General features: G+C 49.6%; 1 long non-coding RNA gene across 1 annotated transcript in view; it reads right to left on the reverse strand.

Moving 5' to 3' along the window:
• The window catches only part of LOC135249751 (uncharacterized), a 34,728-nt gene extending 11,333 nt beyond the window's left edge, over positions 1-23,395 (reverse strand). Inside the window, exon 1 of the long non-coding RNA XR_010328766.1 lies at positions 23,145-23,395. This is a non-coding gene — a long non-coding RNA (uncharacterized LOC135249751). The remainder of the gene's footprint in view (positions 1-23,144) is intronic.
• Positions 23,396-23,651: the final 256 nt, after the last annotated feature.

Genomic DNA, 23,651 nt, shown 5'->3' on the forward strand with positions numbered 1-23,651 from the left:
TCACAGACTCCGTGCAGGAGAGAAACTGGGGGAGTCAGTCACAGACTCTGTGCAGGAGAGAAACTGGGGGAGTCAGTCACAGGTTATGCCTGGGGGGGAGGCGGAGGCAGGGGGGGGGCACAGGATTAAATCACAAAGGGTCACTCTTATTTCCAGGGTTTGCAACATTTGCATACATGGAACATTAGCTTTCGACACGTCCTCACTAATGATTCTGAAAAGCACAACAATATTTTTTAGTAAAAGAAGTACAGTTCCAGTTTATTTTCCTGTCAAAACAGAAGTATGTTGTACTTCCTACAGTGCACTGTGCAAACGCCTACCATCAAACAGAATTAATCATTTTTACAGTATTTATAATTTATAAAGCAGAGATCTTTTATGGTTCTTTTTATTTGACTGGTTTCCTCTGTTCATAAGGCACAGCACAATGAAAAGGAGAGAAGACTAATTTTCCCTCAGAGATGACAGTTTGTATACCATAACAGATTTGTAAAAAGACCTTCAGCATTTTTATTGTGTGAGAAAGAGGAGATTCAATAAGTGTGTTTTACACACTGAGGAATTTGAGCCAATGTTGAATTAGTAGAGCTGAATATTGTTTTAACTCGTTTTGTTAGGATTTTTGGTTTGGTCTTGTTGATTTTGTGGCACACTTACTGAATATCATGCTTTTAAATCTTTTACTTCTAACATTCTTACTTTTTTGTCATTTTTTTATTGAGAAGAGAAAAGTAAGTTATCCAGTGTGTTCACCTGACCTTCACGGTGTCCTCCTTTTTATAGACCATGATGGAAAGATGTAACTTGAATTATCACTTGTGAAAAAACAATAAATGAATAAACATGTTCATAAATAAATGAAACCTTTTCTAACCAAAGCTCCCCATCAATGGGTCTCTCACTGTCTCGGACGGAGTTAGGAAATGGGGACTCCTAAAGCTCACACTGAATCAGCCCCAACACACACACACACACATGCACACACACGCACACACACACACACACGCACACACGCACACTCACACACACACACGCACACACGCTTGTTTTTGCTATGGCTTTAGCAGTGGGTTTCGTTGCTGGACTTACTGAATGGTCCAGCTGTTACTGTAGTTCTGCTTTCATCGCAGGTAAAGGTGTGACACGGCCAGGTGAAGTGTGGGATTATGGGACACGTTAGGTTAAACTGGGAGGCTTTACAGTCCCCCGGCATCATGTGTCACCCTGACGCTCAAACCGCTTCCAGATCTTTCTACTCTCCTTCGCTTTAACTCAAACAGAAAGAAAAACTGCACTTTAATTAGGGTTCTGCGCACACAGTGTTTCTGCAGGAATCCTTCCGTTCTGTTTTTCTCCAGTAAAAGTGTCTGCAGCTCAGAAACAGCCAGTCCTAGAGTAACCCGAGGAATGCCATGCTGTGCGCAGATATATTTACTCATTAAAACTGAAGCTAAATCACTGTGTTGCCGGATTAAAGGAGATCTGCTCCCCCGTCCATGTTTGCCTCCTTTTACAATCAGAGCCACATCATTCCCAGTCATACACATGAGCGGGCTGCTGGGTGGCTCATCCTGCTAAAGCACCACTTTAATGCAGGAAGACACTGTTCCAGGGTGTGGATGGGTTAGGGTACAGAATCTGCACTGTTCCAGTGTGTGGATGGGTTAGGGTACAGAATCTGGACTGTTCCGGTGGATGGGTTAGGTCAGAATGCACGTTCCAGTGTGTGGATGGTTAGGTACAGATCTGCACTGTTCCAGGGTGTGGATGGGTTAGGGTACAGAATCTGGACTGTTCCAGTGTGTGGATGGGTTAGGGTACAGAATCTGCACTGTTCCAGTGTGTGGATGGGTTAGGGTACAGAATCTGCACTGTTCCAGTGTGTGGATGGATTAGGGTACAGAATCTGGACTGTTCCAGTGTGTGGATGGGTTAGGGTACAGAATCTGGACTGTTCCAGTGTGTGGATGGGTTAGGGTACTGAATCTGGACTGTTCCATTGCTGACTGTGGCTGGAAGCTCTGTAGGGTGATGTATTGAGTCACCCTTGGACAGCAGGGTTTTATTTAGCTGGGATCGCATACCAGCGCCCTCCACTGTCCAGTCAGGGGGCTGCAGTCCAGCCTGTTCTACTTGCTGAAATGAATAATGTTTTAAATAGCTACTATAGATATGCATATTTAATTCAGCAGCCTTCACATGTTTATTTCCAGCATTAGTACTTATTAATAATAAGAACAATAATAATAATCTAGGGTTATAACTACAACCTGTGGGCCAGACTGACCCCCGCCCCCCCCTCAAAGAAATCAGGCCAGGAGAGACTGAGGAACAGCTCCAGATACAGAGGAGGGGGCGCAGAGAACCAATCGCAGAAGAGAACAGGTAATGTGTGACACACGTATCCAAGGTAACAGACATTGCTCATTTCAGGAAATTAACTGCAAATTGTGTGGCGCCTGAGTCACCTCTCCCAAATCCTATTTTGGAAACGCCGATTGGCTTTTCATCAGAATACAGAACAAACAGCGTCTCTCCACCCATCGCCTATACCGGCTTTACAAATGGAGCGACTGCACTGCCTACTGCGACGCTTTTCAGGAGCGGGGCATAGGGGGGGGGGGGGGGTCGGAGCGGGGGGGCATACGAGGGGAGGAGGGGGCATACGGAGCGGGGGGGGGGGGGGGGGGCATACGGAGCGGGGGGCATGGAGGGGGAGGGGGCATAGGAGGGGGTGGGGGGGGGGCATACGGAGGGAGGGGAGGAGGGAGGAGGGGCATGCGGAGGGCGGGGCATACGGAGCGGGGGGGGGGGGCATACGGAGGGGGGGTGCAGAGGGACGGGGACGATGCGCTCACTGCCTACTCAGTGACAGAACAAACGCGATATTACCGCAGAAGAAACGCGTTCCGAGCCACATCGCCACAACGTGAGACGGGAGCGAAGCACTGGGACTGGGAATCCCATTAAGCGCACAAACATCACCGTTCTGCAGACCATAAAAGCACAGAGGCACTTGAGGAAGGGATTAGCTGTTTAACGCGTCGTGCATAATGCAGGTGTGCTAATGGGAATATCAGGAGCTGCACTGAGACACATCCAGCGCCAAACTGAGCCCTTCAGCTAAAATATCACCGCCATTATCGTTATCATGAGCAGCAGCATCAGGGGCGAGCAGCAGCATCAGGGGTCAGGGCGCGGAAGAGCAAGCAGGAGCATCAGCGGCTGGTTTATGTTCGCGTTCAGATCGCGAGTGGATGAGCACGTTACTGTACCAGAGAAAACCTCCCCGCAGAGGGCACAGAGCATGACCTCTGCTCCCTCACTACATTCCAACAACGTTTCAATAATTTAATAATGAATTCCTTCAGGGGAAATCACAATTCATATACACATCCTCCCCTCTACAGAAAACGAGAACGAGTGAAAATAAGCACATTACTGTGTGAACGTGCAATAAATCTGCAAATGGCAATTAATCAGACAACAGAGGGCCCATTCTCCGCATTCCTTTTATTTGCCTTATTTAGACACTTAGAGAGCCGAGAGGTCTACAAAGAGAGAGAAGGACCACAGCAGAGAGGTCTACAGAGAGAGAAGGACCAGAGTAGAGAGGTCTACAGAGAGAGGAGCACAGTACAGAGAGGTCTACAGAGAGAGAAGGACCACAGCAGAGAGGTCTACAGAGAGAGAAGGACCACAGTACAGAGAGGTCTACAGAGAGAGAAGGACCAGAGTACAGAGAGGTCTACAGAGAGAGAAGGACCACAGTACAGAGAGGTCTACAGAGAGAGAAGGACCACAGTACAGAGAGGTCTACAGAGAGAGAAGGACCACAGTACAGAGGTCTTAGTACAGATAGAGAAGGACCACAGCTCATAAGGCATCATTGAGCCATATGGTTTCAGCATAAAACCATGACACAGACACAAATTAATGGATAAAAAGTGTTCCTCAAAGGTCTCAATATGGCTGTTAATTTGACTGTAGTTGTTTGCATTGACTGCACTTCAGACAGAGCAGAAAGCTCAGGAGGGGACAGCAGCATGGCTCGACAGCCTGCGGTAAACGCAACACGTCCTGCATGAACAAAGATACGCTTCATAAAATGCTGCCTAAACATTACATTTGAATAATAATAATTTCGTTTCTTAAATTTCTTAAGAGCCGTTCCAAACAGATCCCACTGCAGGCTTGCAGAACAGCGAATGCTGTCGAGCGGAGGAAAAACATGACTTATAAGAGACACTGGAGATTTGAGGCTATTGAAGAAGGAAACAGACATTATGACATTACTGTGTATTTCGCCAGAGAAAGCAACAGGAAAACAGCGCGTAGTTACGCAAGGAGATGTGCTTTTCCTCGGTAATACAGCAAGCCATCTGTACAGAACCGCTCGCAGCTTCGCACAGAGACAGGAGAGATGACGCAAAGACACAACAGCAGTCATTTCATTTACCCGCCCACAAAAAATCATAAAATGGAAGCATCAAACGCAGATGAATAATAACCAGGAGCCTCTGTTCTGCAAAACTGTTTCACCCACACACTGTGTACACGCATGCCTGTGTGTGTGTGCGCGTGTGTCTGTGTGCGTGTGTGTGTGCATGTGTGTGGTTGTGTGTGTTGTGTTTATCTCTGCATGTCTGTGTGTGTGTGCATGCGTGTGTGTGTGTGTGTGTGTGTGTTTACTTGCATGTCTGTGTGTGTGTGCATGTGTGCATGTGTGTGTGTGTGCGAGTGTGTCTATGTGTGCATGTGTGTGTGTGTGTGTGTGTGCGTGTGTGTGTGCGAGTGTGTGTGTGTGCGAGTGTGTATGTGTGTGCATCAATATGAGGGTGTGTGTGTGTGTGAGTCGGTATGTGTGTATGAGCGCATGCGGTACGAGCCGTGGGACAGGGCCCGCCTCAGGCCTGGTTACTCCTGACACAGCGGACGCCTCCCGTTGCTGTGAGCTGTCACCACGGCGCCGGCCCCGTCATGCGGAGTGACAGGGACAAAATGACTTCCTCAGCGGGGAAATGGCTCCGAGCAGCAGCCCCCGGGCCCGTCGCTCCCGCTTAGAGCCGCCAGACCCCCCCACCGCCTTCTTTCCACCGGCTATTACTGCCACCGCGGCCAGCAGGGCCCCACAGGCGGACATTCTGGGGCAAACATTTAAACAAATTCTAACTTGCTTTTGCCTCTGCAGTAATGGTTAAAAACCTCTGCCTTTGCCCTTTAAAAACTTCTGGCTCATCACCTTCGCGGTTCCCATGACCACCGCACCAATGCGGTCGAAGTCTGAGCAAACCCGCCCTGCAGAACAGAACCCAGAAGACCTCAGCTGATTGGCTGAGGCGGAGAGAAGCCGCTAGAGCAAGGAGTGAAATCAGGAGACAGGCGAAAGGTCCGGTTTGACGCCTGCCAGGGGGACTCCATCTTACCGCCATTAGCAAACACAAGAAGGTCAGATACGGGAAGAAATTCAATTCAGCGTCTGACTGGCATATTAGCCCAGGATCTTCAACTGTCACGTCTCACGTCCCCGTTCCCCCCCCCCATCCTCTACCTCCCCTCCGACTGCTTTCCTCTTTCTCCTCCCCCTCCCATCGTGTGCTTTCCTCCCATCATGCGCTTTTCTCTTTCTCCTCCGCCTCCCATCGTGTGCTTTCCTCCCATCATGCGCTTTTCTCTTTCTCCTCCGCCTCCCATTGTGTGCTTTCCTCCCATCATGTGCTTTCCTGCCATGTCCACACACAGGCACAGTAATGGCAGGGCAATCATTTGCATAAGATCACATCCAACAATAACAAACTATTATGCACACTTCAGAGTAATTATGTCAATTAGAAGATATAAACTGTATAATAAATAGGGCTAATCATTGATAAAAAAAATTGTTTTTAAATAATAGCAAAGCAACAATAAGAAAGCAACCCAACACAATAGTTATAACTATTTCAGTATTTATTTTGATATCAGTTCAGTCACTGTCCCTCAGGTTATGGGCAGTCAGTGGTGCCATTTGACCCTCTCCCAGGAACGCTGATATACCTTCTGTCTGGTTAGGCAAAGTGAATTAAGGTAATTATCGGTCTCTCCTGTTTTTACAGTGAGCACATATTTCTTGTTCTTTTGGTAGCCACAGATGTTTACGTCTCTTTTTCAAGTGGAGTGGTAGCCTAACTGAAACCGCTTAGTAATCAGCTTTGTATCTCTCACAGCTAAGAGACACTCGATGTGTAATCACTTGTTTAGATTACACGTGTGCCCAATCTTCTGTGGTCTTGCTGGCCGAGTGGACCTTTGTATAGCGTTGAAGGCAAAAGGATGCTGTCAAAGATTCTGAACCAGATTTTAATGGGGCTTTTCATTGCAAAGTAAGCTCTAGAAGCTCTGTCTTTTACTCAGTGCCAGACCCCCAAGGCACTGATTTCTAACTCAAAGTGGCCATAATTTAACAAGTTCTAAGGTGGGGTTGCCCAGAGCGCAGAGCTGCATGTTGTCCAGAGATCTTGGCTTTTTTTTTGTTGTTATTCTTTCTTTTTTTCATCTGCCAGGGCCCAGTTCTGACTGTAGTGCTCTAGCAGATGCAGATGCTGCTGTAGCCTCTGTCTGCCACAATCTCTCTCACCTCTATCTTATTCTCTCTTTCCCTCTCACCTCTACCCTATTCTCTCTCCCTCTGTCTTTCACCTCCACCCTATTCTCTCTCTCCATCTCTCAATTTCCCCGCTACCTTGTTCTCTCCCTCTCTCTTTCTTTCACCAGGTGGGGCAGGGGTGTGTTTTTTCTCTCATTATTGAAACAGAAAGAGCTCCACAGCGCATGGCTCTGTCATCAGACAGCTCAGGGAACACGCTGATTGAGTCCAGGTAGTTCTGCCCGCGTCGCTACACTTAACGAGGTCTACAGCTGATTTACTGCATTATCCTCATATAAACTAAAAAAAGACCATTACAACATCGCATGGATCTGACGTTTGTGCAGGAAATATGTCAAGACTGACAACTTTCATTTTTGAAATTGAAATCTCCCAAGTTGTGACTCACATTCCTTACATCCAGACACCATAAAATGAAATAGAATTTTATTTGTGTGGCACTTTTTACAGACAGGCACAAAGATGTTTTATGGAAGAACAAGAAAATGGAAAACTGGGAAAGACCAAGCCAAGTAGAAGTAAAAATAAAACCAGAGTGGTGGCACAGTGGAGTGGCCGACTCGCAGGCCATATATGCCCCCCCCCCCCAACCCTTAGGGGCAAGGGCAGGTGGTGTAGGGCTCAGAGATGGATGGAGGTGTAGGGTGAGGGCGGGGGTATAGGGGCGGGAGGGGCATAGGGGCAGAGGTGGGGAGTAGGGGCAGAGGCGGGGGGGGGCGTAGGGACGTGCGCGTGTGCGGCTCAGAGATGGATGGAGGTGTAGGGCAAGGCGGGGGGTGGGGGGGGCAGAGGCCGTGTGTGTGCAGCTGAGAGATGGATGGCGGTGTTAAGCGAGCAGTGCACGCGTCCCAGAGATGTATGGCACAGAGCATCACTACGGACGGGAAGACGGATGAGAGGATTAGAGTCTCCTCCCCTGCCCCCCCCCCCCCCCCCGGTGTTCACCGCACAGATCCGACCGCTGCCCCCCCAGGACGAGCACGGCGACCTCCCTGAAGGCACGCAGCAGGGGGGGGGGGGGACACACACGTCCCATTTCTATGTCTTATTACGGCTGAGCCCCGGAACTTTCCACCGAGAGCCCCGCCCCAGGAAAGGCCGTGTCATCGTTTCAGCGCGTCCCTCAGAAGCGATAAACAGCCTTTCCTGAACGCGAGCGTGAGTGTGCGCCGGACTCAGGCCCAGCGGAACACGTCTCCAACAGGGCGCCTGCCACAGGTCCAATCAGAGACGTCCGTTTTGTTGCGAATAGCAGGATTATTCAGTACAGGATTATCATGACAAGGCTGAGGTAATTACACTGTTAAATGCACACCTGCGCTGCAGCAGGGCTGGAGATGAGATTAACACACAGCGCTCTCCACAGGAACACAAAACGCCCAACCTGCTCTTTCCCAAATCTCAGAAAAGCCACGCCAGTTAAGAGGGGTGCGGGACTGCACCTCACCAGCGAGAGTAGTAAGCCCGATCCGGCCAACTTGCCACCCGCCACACCAGCGCGTAATTGCTGCTGTCTGAATATTTAGATGGGTCTTAATGATCCCATTCAAATCTGGTTTTGCCTTGAAGGAACAATTATCATCAACAATGAAGCAGCTAAAGAGGGAAGCTTTCTGAGACACGCACAGCGTTACGCACTCTGAGTGCCCTGGCAGAACGCAGCATTACTCTGTCAGTCAGGCTGTGGAGGAGCTCGTACTTCATTAGTATGGGTATGTGTAACCTGGGTTAAGATATGTGTATCTGGGTTAATGCTAGCATTAGGGTATGTGTTTCTGGGTTAATGTTAGTGTTCGTGTAATGGAAGGGTGCTATGCACCACTGCTCCCCTCAGCATCAAACTGGCAACCCCTGTTACCACGGCTGATTTTCCCTGTGACAGACTTCGTATTGGTACAGAGTATTTAAGACACTGCATGGGGCTCCGGACGTAAAGCAGTGGTGCCGGCCTGCTCCACACTCCAGAGTGAAAAAGAAATTTGAAAAAGGGAGATAAAATCAGCTAGGAAATAGAAAACCGCATCAGAAGGACACGAGTAGACATTCTGACTGAGAGCAGCGAGCAAACGCAGTAACGGTGAGCATCATCACCCCTGGCCTCCCCGCGCACAGAGCTCAGATAAGAGCAGAGAGAATTGTGGGTAAAAATGCTGGGACACGGTGCACCTATTGAGCTCGCTATTCAAAGGTCACTGAATTCACGCAGCATTGAAAACCTCAACACTTCAGAAGCAGATAATTAAACCAGAGGCACCAACCACAGAAAATTAATTAGACACCGCTAACAATGCAGTCGTTTGAATAACTTCTTTTTAACCACACGACACATCTTTTAGACTTTTTCCCCTATTTTATCAATGACGGAACTTCATAGCTATATAAACTACGGTGCTGCTGGGGGGGCAGAACACACTGAAGCCTCGCTGTGGAGCGATTCAGCTGCGTTTGACTAGTGTGCAGAGACTGCGTTACACTCGAGACACGAGCAGGACATCGAGCTGAACACTCAAAGGGAACAGACGTTTCATCAGAGTGATGAATTCATGGATTTTTAAAGTCTTCAAAGACCGCAAGCAGGAAATAAGTCCTGACAAGAACCTTTCAAGCTCTCTGAAATAAACAAGCTCAACAACAGAGAAGGGAGCGTTCCTTTGTCTAAAAGAAGAAGAAAAAAACATGACTGCACATCTTCTCTGATTCTTTTCATCCTCACAGTTCTGTACGCGTTAAAATAAAATGCAGTTATTTTTCTGACAGAGCTCACAGACTCAGTAACAGGCTTTCTGGTAAGAGATACTGATCAACATCGCCCCTGTTCAGCATCATCAGTGATGCAGAGCACAGAGGATCACTGTGTGTGAGTAACCCTCCCCCCCCCCCCCAACACCCCTGCCCCATTCAGCAGGAGCGACCGGTCAGTCTGAGCACAGCGGTGTCTGTATTATTGCCACAGCGGGGTGGGGGGGGGTGAGCAGGATGAAATGGTGTAGCCAGCACAGAACAGGCAGCACAAGCAGCACGGACACAGAGTTCTTGGCTCCTGTTTCACTTTGAGGTACATAAGAGCCAAATGCACTTCTGCACTCTTCATATGAACTCCATGTCTCAGGCACAGGTGTGCTCCTCCCATGGGTACAGTAACACACAGCAGCCAATGACCTTCAGAATGACCCAACATGCGGTATAAGAAAGCCTCCATGCACAGGAAGTCCTTCATCTCAACAGGAAGTTCTGCTTATGTTAGTCTGAATATGTGAAAGGTCATCTACTGGCAGACACAGTATCTATCCATCATGATTTAACAGAATATGATATTTACTTTACTGTACATGGAAACTGCATAACCTTTATTCCATATCATGTTAATTCAGAAAAACACAATGTTGACCTGACCACTGTTCTTTTGAACCGTTACAGAGATCAATTCTTTGTACCACAACTCCACTGCACCTAGCCAGGCATGTGGCTAGCCAGCTAACCTCAGCGGGTGAAGAGGGTAAACCGCTAGCAGCAGACAGCCTGACATGCCATTGGACAGCAGGCTACTGCACCAGTGCTAATGGAAAAACCCTAATGCATGCGTTAATCAGGCGGCTAACTAGCCATCCAGCGAAGAGTAATGAGGGCGTATGTCACTGGCTGGCTAGCCGCACTCCAGCGCTCCCATTGTAAATGAAGTGGCAGAGGCTGGGCGGCTAAGCGCGGGGCGCGTTTTAATGAAACGCAGCGTAACCAGGCAGAAGCTCATTAAATCAATAAAGCGCGAAGGGTTCTCGGGGGCCGGGTCCACGGACTCTTTCTAGTCTCGTTATAAATCGTATAAATCGCTTTGTCCCGAGCGGGCGTGGTGACACGCTGCGGGACAAATATTAAACGACGTGCTCTCTGAACAGCTCTTATCTGCGGAGGGCTCAGCTCGTTAAACACGGACTCAGCGTCAGCCCGTCCGAAATAATCTACCCTCCTTTTAGCTTCTTTAATGTCTTTCATTTCCCTCCCTCCAGCGCGGCCCCAATCTCAAAGCCCGCATTCTTCACTTCTGATCGGATCTCAACCGGCAACTGTATCAACAGCGCTCACATGCTCACGCGAATTGCATTTTCGTTTCGACGCGCAAATGTACCATTTCTCTTGCGGAACGTTCACGGTCAGGTGAAGGGGGGGGGGGGGTGACAGGTTTTAGCAGGCGGTATGAAAAGGTTAGCAGGTGGATGTAATTTTCTGACGCAGACAGAAGTGCACGGCCCAATGCTAGCAGCGCGCGAGCGCACAGCTGCAGCCCTGTGTTAGATTAGCATACGCACACAGAGGGAGCAGACAGAGACCGCACGGACGAAATATCAGTGCTGCTTGACGCTGGCCAAAACACGCGATCAAAAGTGAAGCTCGGACCAGATGATATATGATGCATGCTGGAAACAATACAGAGGCACCGGCTTCGTGTTACCAGTTACGCAGGCTGCCACACGCATTTTAAACATTTTTACGCGCCACACTGCGGCTTTAAACGCACGGTTCTCTCAATCCCCTATGATTTTCAGCCTTGTAAAGTATATCTCAAACCGTTTCTAATCGAGATACTTCAATCCTGTGCACTGATGGCAGGACATTTAACGGCTCTGGATGCATATCCTTTTCACAGTGTGAAAGTAATTAAAAAGACTGGGGGCGAGTTGTCCTAATGAGCTGCTAATTGGATTTCTTTGAATTCCCCATTTCTTTTCTTAAAGATTTTAATTCAAAGCTGGTCTAACAGCCCGGTAAAAGGAAGTGCGTGCTTTATTCCGACGTCCTCGCGCTCAAGACGGAGAAATGGTGCTCACCAAACGCAGCCACAGCCGATGTGACGTGACTCACAAAGCAGAGAGCTGCTCCCTGTAACAGCGACCCGCGAATCTCTGTGCAGTCAATACTTAAACACAGCAGCACAGCCTGTGCTGATGTAGATGTTAGAGCGCAGCCTGTGCTGATGTAAATGTTAGAGCACAGCCTGTGCTGATGTAAATGTTAGAGCACAGCCTGTGCTGATGTAGATGTTAGAGCACAGCCTGTGCTGATGTAGATGTTAGAGCACAGCCTGTGCTGATGTAAATGTTAGAGAACGGCCTGTGCTGATGTAAATGTGAGCACAGCCTGTGCTGATGTAAATGTTAGAGAACAGCCTGTGCTGATGTAAATGTGAGCACAGCCTGTGCTGATGTAGATGGAACAGAGCTGTTGGATAATGGGAATTTTTTTCTTTCCTTTTTTTCTCTTTTGAGCGACAGAAGCAATGAAGTTGACTTATAGAGATCAAGGGTGGAATTAAAAGGAAATTAAACTCCCAAAAGAAAGCATTTCCCCGAGAGCCATTAGTTCAGCACCCCTCCTGACTAACGGCTGTGGGGAGTGCTGCTCTGGGAAATGGGGTTTATTTTATTTATGTGCACCCCCCCCCCCCCACCCACCCACAGAGAGGGACCGCAGCTGAACTTCTACTCTGCTCCTCCTCTGCTGTTTTACACTGTTACAGGTTCAATTCCCTGATAAGATACTGTTTTTTGTGCCTTTTGAGCAAACTAACTCCAGTTAGTATCCAGCTGTATGAATGCATGCAAAAAAGTGTAAAAATGTATGTTGCTCTGAATAAGATAATCTGCCAAATGCCTAAAAGGTTTTGTCTGAGTGTGATGCAGAGAAGGAACTACAGCACCTGGGACAGCTGGGACCTGGGACAGCTGTGCTGTTCCCTCCCAAACAGAGGGGTCTACTGGACCTTGGTCCAATTGCTCAATGTAGGTAAAAACTGCACATTCACACAAGAAACGAGGTTTGTTTTATGTGAAGTTTCTTTCTAAAAGTGTTTCCATCACACGGGTAGATGCAGCAGTGGCTTTCACACCTGAGACAGAACCTGTAATAGATCACAGGCAGCAATCAGTATTCAGTGTGCTCACACCCCCACATCAGCAAACTAACACAGGAATAACCTGCGCTACAGACTACACACACTGGGAATCTACACTGCAGTCCTACACTGGGAATCTACACTGCCTTCCTACACTGAGAATCTACACTGCAGTCCTACACTACACTATCTACACTAGTGCACATTTACCCTGATCACAGCCCCCACACCAGAATCACACCACAGGCTATTCCTGCAACACTGGGTAATCTCCTCCAGCTGCACCTTTACCCACCAGCCTACACTTCTGCAGCACTGGGGGAGTCCCCACAAGCTCATTTTCCGCATCAGGATTTCCAGAGAAAGTCATTCCTGAAGCTGGCTTGGGAAGCTAGCGTATGTTTTTGGGAAAGTCTCACTGTTGCACACGTCGGTCTGTACTGTTACTCTGCGTTTCGGCTTGTGTTCATTTGCCGAGTGAACCATCTGAATCCTCAGCTAGTCCAAGCAGTCGGTGCATCTTTAAAGATCCAGACAACATTGCTATGTATGACTCAGGATCTAACTCCTCAAAAGATTAACCGTTAATTTCACCGATTCTGTGACTCAGCTGCAGAAGAGCAGAAATTATGGAAATCTGAGCATTAAAAAGGATGAAGAGCTGCCAGAGTCTGAGGAAACAGCTGCCATTTTGATTACCCAAATCTCAAAACCTCCCCTATGCTCCTCATTATTGATGCAAGCTGTCAGTGGGTTTGGATGGCTTACTCTCCTACACACCGGGGGGGCAGCTCCGCTTCTCCACATCAACTCCACACTAATGCCCCAGCACAGGAGCTTCATCTGCAGGCACTGACATACACACAGTGCACTCTCTTCCCATGATGCAAAGGGAGTCGTTCATGAGGTGATACAGATACAGAACTACAGTAATGTACATTTTTCTGTAGTTTAATATCCCCAGTACATCCACAGCTTGTCATACTTTACTGTTGGGTCTCAGAGAATGAAGAGTCAGCACTCGTAAGGAAAAAAGAATGTTTTTATTTTATTTTAATTAAGTTTCTGCAGTATGTAGGCTACCTCTGGAGTAGCACACTGAACTTACATGAACTTCATTTGCAAGAAACTACGCACCTGTTCCAAACTGACCACAGAACAGCTATTCAGACCACATATTCACTCTATAAACACACTGCCACAGGGCTTTTCACTGCTGACTGATGGATTCAATGTCTTGGGAGTATTAATAAAAATGTCTCTCTTCAGCCTTCCAAAAAAATACACTACATTTCCCATGATCCTCCTACAAGCAGTGCTCTCTTCGTCAGTTCTGAGGGAACGGTCGCAGGTTTGGTCATTTATGAATTACTCATATTTGCATGGGTGAAAACAGAGGCCTGGTTCTTTTCTGTACACTGTTAACGAGCAGACTAGCACAGAGGCTGGAAACAGTGCTGACTGTAGCAGACACGTTTCCTGAGTGAACACAGACAGACAGTTCCTCCCGTCTCTCCTGTTTAAAGTCCAGGCACCGCTCCCTCCTCCTGCTCGCCCTAAAGCTCTCAACTGAGCGACACGAGAACATGAGGAAGAGCAGGTCATTCAGCCTGGCCAGGCTCAGCATGTATCTACTGACCAGCAGGTCATTCAGCCTGGCCAGGCTCAGCATGTATCTACTGACCAGCAGGTCATTCAGCCTGGCCAGGCTCAGCATGTATCTACTGACCAGCAGGTCATTCAGCCTGGCCAGGCTCAGCATGTATCTACTGACCAGCAGGTCATTCAGCCTGGCCAGGCTCAGCATGTATCTACTGACCAGCAGGTCATTCAGCCTGGCCAGGCTCAGCATGCATCTACTGACCAGCAGGTCATTCAGCCTGGCCAGGCTCAGCATGTATCTACTGACCAGCAGGTCATTCAGCCTGGCCAGGCTCAGCATGTATCTACTGACCAGCAGGTCATTCAGCCTGGCCAGGCTCAGCATGTATCTACTGACCAGCAGGTCATTCAGCCTGGCCAGGCTCAGCATGTATCTACTGACCAGCAGGTCATTCAGCCTGGCCAGGCTCAGCATGTATCTACTGACCAGCAGGTCATTCAGCCTGGCCAGGCTCAGCATGTATCTACTGACCAGCAGGTCATTCAGCCTGGCCAGGCTCAGCATGTATCTACTGACCAGCAGGTCATTCAGCCTGGCCAGGCTCAGCATGTATCTACTGACCAGCAGGTCATTCAGCCTGGCCAGGCTCAGCATGTATCTACTGACCAGCAGGTCATTCAGCCTGGCCAGGCTCAACATGTATCTACTGACCAGCAGGTCATTCAGCCTGGCCAGGCTCAGCATGTATCTACTGACCAGCAGGTCATTCAGCCTGGCCAGGCTCAGCATGTATCTACTGACCAGCAGGTCATTCAGCCTGGCCAGGCTCAGCATGTATCTACTGACCAGCAGGTCATTCAGCCTGGCCAGGCTCAGCATGTATCTACTGACCAGCAGGTCATTCAGCCTGGCCAGGCTCAGCATGTATCTACTGACCAGCAGGTCATTCAGCCTGGCCAGGCTCAACATGTATCTACTGACCAGCAGGTCATTCAGCCTCGCCAGGCTCAACATGTATCTACTGACCAGCAGGTCATTCAGCCTGGCCAGGCTCAGCATGTATCTACTGACCAGCAGGTCATTCAGCCTGGCCAGGCTCAACATGTATCTACTGACCAGCAGGTCATTCAGCCTCGCCAGGCTCAACATGTATCTACTGACCAGCAGGTCATTCAGCCTGGCCAGGCTCAACATGTATCTACTGACCAGAGCGTCCAGTGATAACATCACAGCAGCACAGTGTTACAGACACACAGTACCTGTGAGAGAGTTTCATCACAATGTGCGTGCGTGCGTGCGACTGTCTGACACTGTGTGCGTGTGTGACTGTTTGACTGTGTGCGTGTGCGTGACTGTTTGAATGTGTGTGTGCGCGCCTGTGTGCATGCATTCGTATGACTGTGTGTGTGCGTGCGCCTGTGTGTGTGTGTGTAACTGTGTATGTGCACGTGTGCAAGAAAGATAAAGGGAAACCAGAAGACACGGTCTGCATTCTAAAATAAAACCAGACAAATCCGTAATTTCGCTGCTGACATTATTTTATATCAGCACGTTTTAATTCCCGAGTCCCCTCCGTGTCACAGCAGCCGCCACCACGCAGATAAACACGCCGGCGATTTGGGAAAGCAGCGCTCTTTGAAGTTCAAAAGGGCTGACTTGTATTAAAGGGGAAAGCTGATTAAACAGTGCAGGGGAAAGTCACGGGGAGCGTCTGAATGTCGAGCTCAGACGCGAGGCTCAAACGCTCCAGCGCAGTCCGCTGCAGCTCCTCTGTCCTCGCACATCCATCAAGATCGCACATTCAAGTGAGAGAAAAAGATTTGCATCTAGAAAGAGTTTTGCAAGTCTTTCAGGACTGTTCCAGACAACTGTCCCCGAAGAATTATCTTGTAAAATTGGTCTCTCTCGCATGATTCACTCTCTGCTCTCTGTGAGTGCTTGAGCCACTTCGAAAAATTGTAGCGTTTTAAAGGAAATAAGACGACATGCACTTCCCTCGCTACACAGCGAACGAGGATGCAGAATGGCTGACTGCGATACTGAAAGAGCTCAGCAGAAACAGGGTGGAGTTAATGTGGGCGGTACTGAAACATGCCCCCCAGCACCAGGCCCACGTCCCCCCCCCCCCCCCCCAGCACCAGGCCCACGTCCCCCCGCCAGCACCAGGCCCACGCCCCCACCCCCAGCACCAGGCTAGTGTCCCACTCAACAGCAGGAGAACCCCCTCCCCCGAGCCCCAGATCTCTACAAAAAACATTTTATTCACAAAGGTGCTTTCTTGGCTAACTCCATGTTTCTCAGATCTGTGGCCCATTACATGCACCTCATGTGAAGAGCACTGAGTGATGATATGATAATGAGACACACGCTGCACAGTAATACCTGTGGGCTTGTGCTGCATAAATTCTGCATCTCTCAACCTGAACAAGCAAGCGAGCGAGTGAGCGATCGAGACCCTACACGTGCACACACACACACACACACACACACACACACACACACTCTCTGCATGCGCTGCGTTGCGGGGAGCACGTGGAGCGAGTGGGTGAACGCTCCCCCCCGCCCCCCCGCCCCCCCGCTGTTTGCCGCCAGTTTGCCGCTGGAGGGCCGCTCCGCCACCCCGCCCGTTTCCTCTCCTTTTCATCCCGAAAAGGCGTTACCATGCCAACCTCCTGGTTCCGTTAGTGCGCTGCATTCAGCTGGGCTTAATTCCCTTTAAAAAGGAGCTAAATTCAGGCCCGTTTGATCTCCTCTCGCTCGGCTCGCCCCCCCCGCCCTCGCCCCCCACCCCCCCACGTTTCTCAGATTTCAGGCAGACCTGCAGGGCACTCAGAAAGTCCTGAATGTTCTGATGTTCTGATGTTGTGATGTTCGCTGTCGAGTGTGTGGATCAGCCCGGCTGGTCTTGGAGCAGCAGGGTGATTCATCCCAGGCCAGCACAGGGGGGCCAGAGAACCCCCCCCCACACCGACACACATCACAGGCACTCTGGGCCACAACACACCTGAACACAGTGCTACAGCTTCAGCTACGGTTCTGAACACAGTGCTACAGCTTCACTTATGGGCCCGAACGGTTTGAGACAAAATGCTACAGCTTTCACTAATGGGCAGGAACAGCTTACAAGCCAGAACAGTTCTGAACAGCCCTACAGCTACCGCCCCACCCCCAGGTCTAAATAACCCAGCAGTTAGCAGCTTCAGTCCACTTCGCACACGGTGAGAAGAAGTCCTGAATGGGCCCAATCAAACAGCGCTCTCCACCGTCTGTCAGAACCAGACCACTGCTAATTACCCCTGAACCCTGAGCGTTCGGCTCTCCACTGTGGAGCGCTGTTCAGAGCTTTATCAGCGCACTGACACACAGGGATCAGCGCACTGACACACAGGGATCAGCGCACTGACACACAGGGATCAGCGCACTGACACACAGGGATCAGCGCACTGACACACAGGGATCAGCGCGCTGACACACAGGGATCAGCGCGCTGACACACAGGGATCAGCGCGCTGACACACAGGGATCAGCGCACTGACACACAGGGATCAGCACACTGACACACAGCGATCAGCGCACTGACACACAGCGATCAGCACACTGACACACAGGGATCAGCGCACTGACACACAGCGATCAGCGCACTGACACACAGCGATCAGCACACTGACACACAGGGATCAGCCTGCTGCGGAACGGCCATGTTTATCAGCTCAACAGCTCCCTCCCCAGGCCACACTCGGAAGTGCAGCATTCCCTGTAAGAGCCGCCACGGTGAGCGACATTCCCAAGTCCAACAGTCCCAACTTCCTCCCTCCCGGGTGCCAACTCTTCCCTCATCCACTGCAATCAACTCATCTTTTTTTACTTTGCCGCTTCAGAGAAGAGACCGATTGGTTCCAAATTACACATCCTCCCGTCGACTCCTCCCCCCTCACCTGTTTTGGTTTGGTTTCCATGGTAACGCCCCCCCCCGGCAGAGGTGAGTTGGATCACCGGCGTAATCCGCAGCGACGCTCCGGGTGGAGAAGGTCGGGCGGAGAGCGTCCGGCCTTCATCTCCCGGCTCTGATGGGAACAGAGGGACCGCCTCGGAGCACCACTCCGGAATGATCAGGATTTTTAGAGCAGCGTTCCGATTCAGCCGGGTCACCTCATCGCCCCGTCCTGAGGCCAAGGGGAGCAGTGCGAGGAGTCACTCAACACAAAATGGCCGCCGCGCCCAACCCGAGCTCTACATGTGCAGAACAGTGCTGGGGGGGGGGGGGGATATTCACCCCAGAGGGATTACACTCAGATTCTGCTTTTAACGCTTAATGAAGGGAAACCTGAGCTGCCTCAGAACGAAGGCGTTTCTATCAGACCTGGCGCTGGGGTTTTCCAATCGCATTAAACGCGCTGCTGAAACAGGTACAGGCGGCTTAGCGCATTCTGCCAGGAGACCCACCCCAGCATATCCCAGATTTGGCAGAAAAGGGAGCACATGATGTTCAGAGCTTTCTGAAATTTCCTGACACTGCCATGGCAAAAATGTCCTCCATTTTAGCTGGAGCTGAAAACATGAAGTTTGGCGGTTAAGCTTACGGTAGGACACTTAAAATGGCGGCGCTAATGATACCCTCCTTGCTTCCCCATGCAAATATGAGTTTCATCCTAAAAACTTCACACATACATATAACACCTGATGGGACAGGCTGCAGGGGAGCTTTTGGTGAAATTGTGTCAGTCAAACAAGCCACTTGTTAAAATCAGAGAAAGCAAACACTGATATAATCAGCAGGAAGGCACTGCTTTGGGAAGAGGGTGCCATTTTGAGACAAAGCGATGTTGATAGAGAGGCACTGGCTTGATTTTTCTAACTGGGGATGTCACACAGTAACCCGGTAACACACAGTGACCGAACGTCGATGCGATGAGCTCATGCTGATGAAACACAGCGCTACGAACGTGCTAACACAAGCAGCACCGCTAACGCTAGCACACCGCTCATTCAGGGCAGGGACTGCCACTCACATCCAGGTTAAACACACAGCTCTCACCACATCCCGTCTCTGCTGAGCACAGGATGTGGTATCACAGTGACGCGTCTGTGGCAGGGCGGGGTTTGTGGGACAGGTTGGTTCAGCGCGATCTGAGGACCACGCCTGTGGGGAGAGAGCACACTGTAACCACCTGGACTAATTAGAGTGGCCCTCCAGGTGCGTGGGCTCACTTCACCAGTAGGTGCGGTCCTCCAACGGCCCTGAACCTTTCCCACAAACCCCGCCCTGCCACAGCATCATCTCCATTTTTAAAGCGTTCTAACACACAGTTGGCCGGCTCTATATTCGCTGCACCGGACTGATCCAGGAACAGCTGTATGCGTGAGGCTGAGCTCCAGCTGCAGTGATCACATGATACCCATCCATCTGAGACGAGCACCAACCATCTAAATCACAACAAACAAGGCCCACAGTGTTCTCTGGTGTGAGATGAATGACACGTTGACAACACAAATCACATTAAGAACTGAGGCCATTTCAGAACAGCTCACACTGCGTATGGTCAGCTTTAAAAACGCGCGGCAGTAACAGATAAAATCAGCCCAGATAACGAGCACTAATTACAGCGTGTGCTGGAGGACAGGAGAGGACAACGTCTCTGTGCCGTTTCTGCCCGTGTGGGGCTTCTCATTTCTATTTACAGACCAAACACACACACACACACACACACACACACACACACTCTCACTCACACACACACTCTCACACACACACACACACATACACTCTCACACACACACACACACACACACCCACGCACACGCACACACTCTCACACACACACACACACAAACACACAGACACTCTCACACACAGGCACACACATACACACACACACACGCACACAATCCCCCTGCACGTCTACTGCATTACATCTGCTATCATTATAACACGCTCAAACACAAAACACCACTACGGCGCGCTCAAACAAATAAAATGCATCCCTGACCTTGTGCAGATAATTAATTCAAGGTAAAAGAGTAAAATCACGGAGAGCAGGCACGCAGATTACTCAGGCACTGCACGTAATGAGAGAGCAGCAGAAGCGGAGGATTTCAGAGAGCAGACCGGCGGCTTTGAGGCTATTCTGTGCTGCTGTGATCGAATAACCGTCCACACAGGAAAAATTCCCCCTGAGCGATCGATGTTCCTGTTCCCTGCTGAAACAGAGGGACCCCTCTTTCACTTCGGGATTCTCTTTCAGGGCTAATGAATCATTCACTGCAAATCTCCTTCGATGCACGAGCGCAGATCAGGAATTCTCAGGAACAAGGAGAGGAAAATGTGGACATAAAGGGGATTCTGGGGGCATTAAAAACCCTGAACTCAAAGACCGCATTATCGTATTTTAATTATTCATTTATTTTTTGAAATGACCAAGATGTGATCGGAATTTGTATTACCTACAGAGGTGCCAACGAGGGTAAAAACAATAATACTGCTGTCAGCCACTAGGGGCAGTCGTTGTGCTTCCAGACATTCCACCAATGAGAAGCCTTCCAGTGCTTCAGCACCACCCACTTTTACAGAGGGAGGCAGGCCTACTGAACAGTGAATATAAATAGGGCACTAAATCCCCCTCCACTGGTGCCATGTTTGTAAAACACTGTTCCTTAACCACGCACAGGGGTAAAAGACCTGCTAACACATCTGAAATCAGACAGAGAGGAAAAACAAGTAAAACAAAACTATCGCCTGTACACAGCACATATTGTGTGAAATTGCTCGAAATGTGCGATTCCATGGAATGAATCAGACAAAACCAAACAATTCATGCAACTCCTCTCTGTTTTCTGTTGATTAGCAGATTTACCTGAAAATCAGAACACAATAGCCCAATCTGAGCTCTCAAACACATGGCTGTACTCAGAACGCCAAATCAGTCTCCTGGAACCAGTCCATCTTTGGGCATGGGAAACTGTGCAGTTTCCCTCCACAATCAGGGCCGAGCGGAGTGGTGCAGGAGACTGTGTGCTCATTAGCACATTTACCCATGGTGGTCTGGGAATAGGACGCCATGTTGGCTCTATTCATGAGGAGACTGTGTGCTCATTAGCACATTTACCCATGGTGGTCTGGGAATAGGACGCCATGTTGGCTCTATTCATGAGGAGACTGTGTGCTGATTAGCACATTTACCCATGCTAGTGTGGGAATGAGAAGCCATGCTGGCTCTAATCATGGAGATGCAGAATGCCCTGAGTGACCAGGAAAAAGGCATCAGCAGCGCACTGGATACACAGTCTCAGAGCCAGCATTCAAGTGCTCCAATGAGGAGCGTTTCGGCCTCTCGCCAAAGGTCACCATGCATTGTCTCGCTAAGCCCCAGTACACCACTCAAAACCACGAGTGACATGCTAAGGCCCCGCCCCCCACGCCCAGGCCCGAATAACTGACACATTAAGGCCCTGCCCCCCACGCCCAGGCCCGAATAACTGACACATTAAGGCCCTGCCCCCCACGCCCAGGCCCGAACGACTGACACGCTAAGGCCCCGCCCCCCACGCCCAGGCCCGAATAACTGACACGCTAAGGCCCCACGCCAGGCCGAACGACTGACCGCTAAGGCCCGCCCCCACGCCCAGGCCCGAACGACTGACACGCTAAGGCCCCGCCCCCCACACCCAGGCCCGAACGACCGATCGACACGCTAACGTACACATTTCAACAGAAGCTACCGTCTGACTGTGCATCACATTAGATGACAAACTTACAACACGTTTCAAGCTAAAGTAATTTTTTTTTTAAAATACATTTGTTATCCACACATCCACACACCCCTCCCAACACCCTAAACCATCCAGACCCCCAAAACATCACCAAAATCTTAGACATAACTGCTCCCATTCAAAGTTTATGGGTTTCGATGGGACAGAACCACAACAATGGCACACGGTAGTTTCAAGACCAGGAAGTAAGAACACTCAGGTGGACCCAGCTGAAGTCACTCTGTATAAGAGCGACTGCTAAAAACTCAGTTCAGTTTCAGTTCTGTTTGAGCTGTAGAAACTCCCAGGGAGGGTAACATAAAGCTGAGAGTGTCTTTTGGAGAAAAACAATGCTGGGAACACAGGATGCCACAGATTTCAGAAACCCTGCTTCAGCAGAGGCTGTGTTTGCTGTCTCCCGTTTGTGGTTCGTAAAAGGGACTGCAATCAACGGTGGAATTCTCAACACGTCCTGTCCTCCCCCCAGACCCTCTGCTTATTTACCCATTGATTTTACTTTCCACCATGCCCCCCTCCCCAACAATCAGCCCCCTCCCTGCCCAAGCATTCATCCAGGAGGGCAGAGGGTGTGTGCTCATGACCATGCTAGAGATTAATAGCTCCAGAAAGAATCGAGAAACTGGTTTAGGGAGTTCATGACAAGAATATCACTCTGGAGCTTAAACACAGCCAGGAGCTGAATTGCATGTACCCGCCATTTGTTTTGTGCACTTTTCCATCCGTTTGGACCACAGAATTACTGGCATGCTGGAGTTCTTTCCATCGCTCATGATTTTACAGCCCTTTCCCCAGAGGCAAAGGGCTGCTGTGTCAGTCACAGAGAAATGCAATCTGTATGTGAGCAGAAAAGAAATCAGGTGAAATGTAGAAGACCGACTCGGACAGCACCACCACTGATACACACGACAAAGACTGACGTCACACCACGATCAGCGCCATTTTGCTTCGCACGTCCTGTAATCAACCGAAATCACGCGACACTGAATCCGAGACCTTTTTTGTTGAAAATAACAGCAATCGTTCACATATCGCAATGTTTCACATGCGTTTGCTCCTGGAATTCAATTTTTTTATTTATTTAAAATATAAATGTATTTTCAAGTGTTAAACCATGCTGGCTGGGCTCCGACAGTGGTGGAGCTAATACTATCCATTGCTAAGAGTAAAGTGAAGCCAAATGTCTAGGTAAATGCGCGGAGGCAGTCCACAATCCTGAAAACAAGAGGTCGTAGACTCACCCTGTCTCCGCCAAGAAGCCAGTGCACATTCGGCGTTGTAGCTCCGTTTCGTTTGCTTAAAGTTTTAAGCATGAAGAGACCCTGTGGTCCAACAGCAAGCAACGGTTACCGGTATACTGAAAGTGAACAACCGCATTGCCCAGCAGCTAACAACGTCTACCTGAAATGCTTAGACACAGCGCCATCTTTTTTGTGGCGTTGCCTTAAAGAATGTCCGGGCGGAGACTTCCCCCGATAGCGTGCCGACAAAATTACGTGTTTATGTATCCAAGTTCCTAACAAATATAGGAAGAAACTATATATTTAGGCCCACACATGTGCACATACAGTAAATGTTTACCCGGCCTGGGTTCAGAAATGGGGAAATCTTTCTGAACCCAGGAAAGATGGAGTACCCCTGACCCGTTGTTATCTAAACTTATATTACATTTTTGTTCACCTCCAAAATGGAGTACGTTACTTAAACGTACCCTTTATTTAATGAGCGGGTTTTTCTGAGGCCCCTTC

The sequence above is a fragment of the Anguilla rostrata genome, chromosome 3 (genome assembly GCF_018555375.3).
Source record: "Anguilla rostrata isolate EN2019 chromosome 3, ASM1855537v3, whole genome shotgun sequence".
Classification (NCBI taxonomy): domain Eukaryota; kingdom Metazoa; phylum Chordata; class Actinopteri; order Anguilliformes; family Anguillidae; genus Anguilla; species Anguilla rostrata.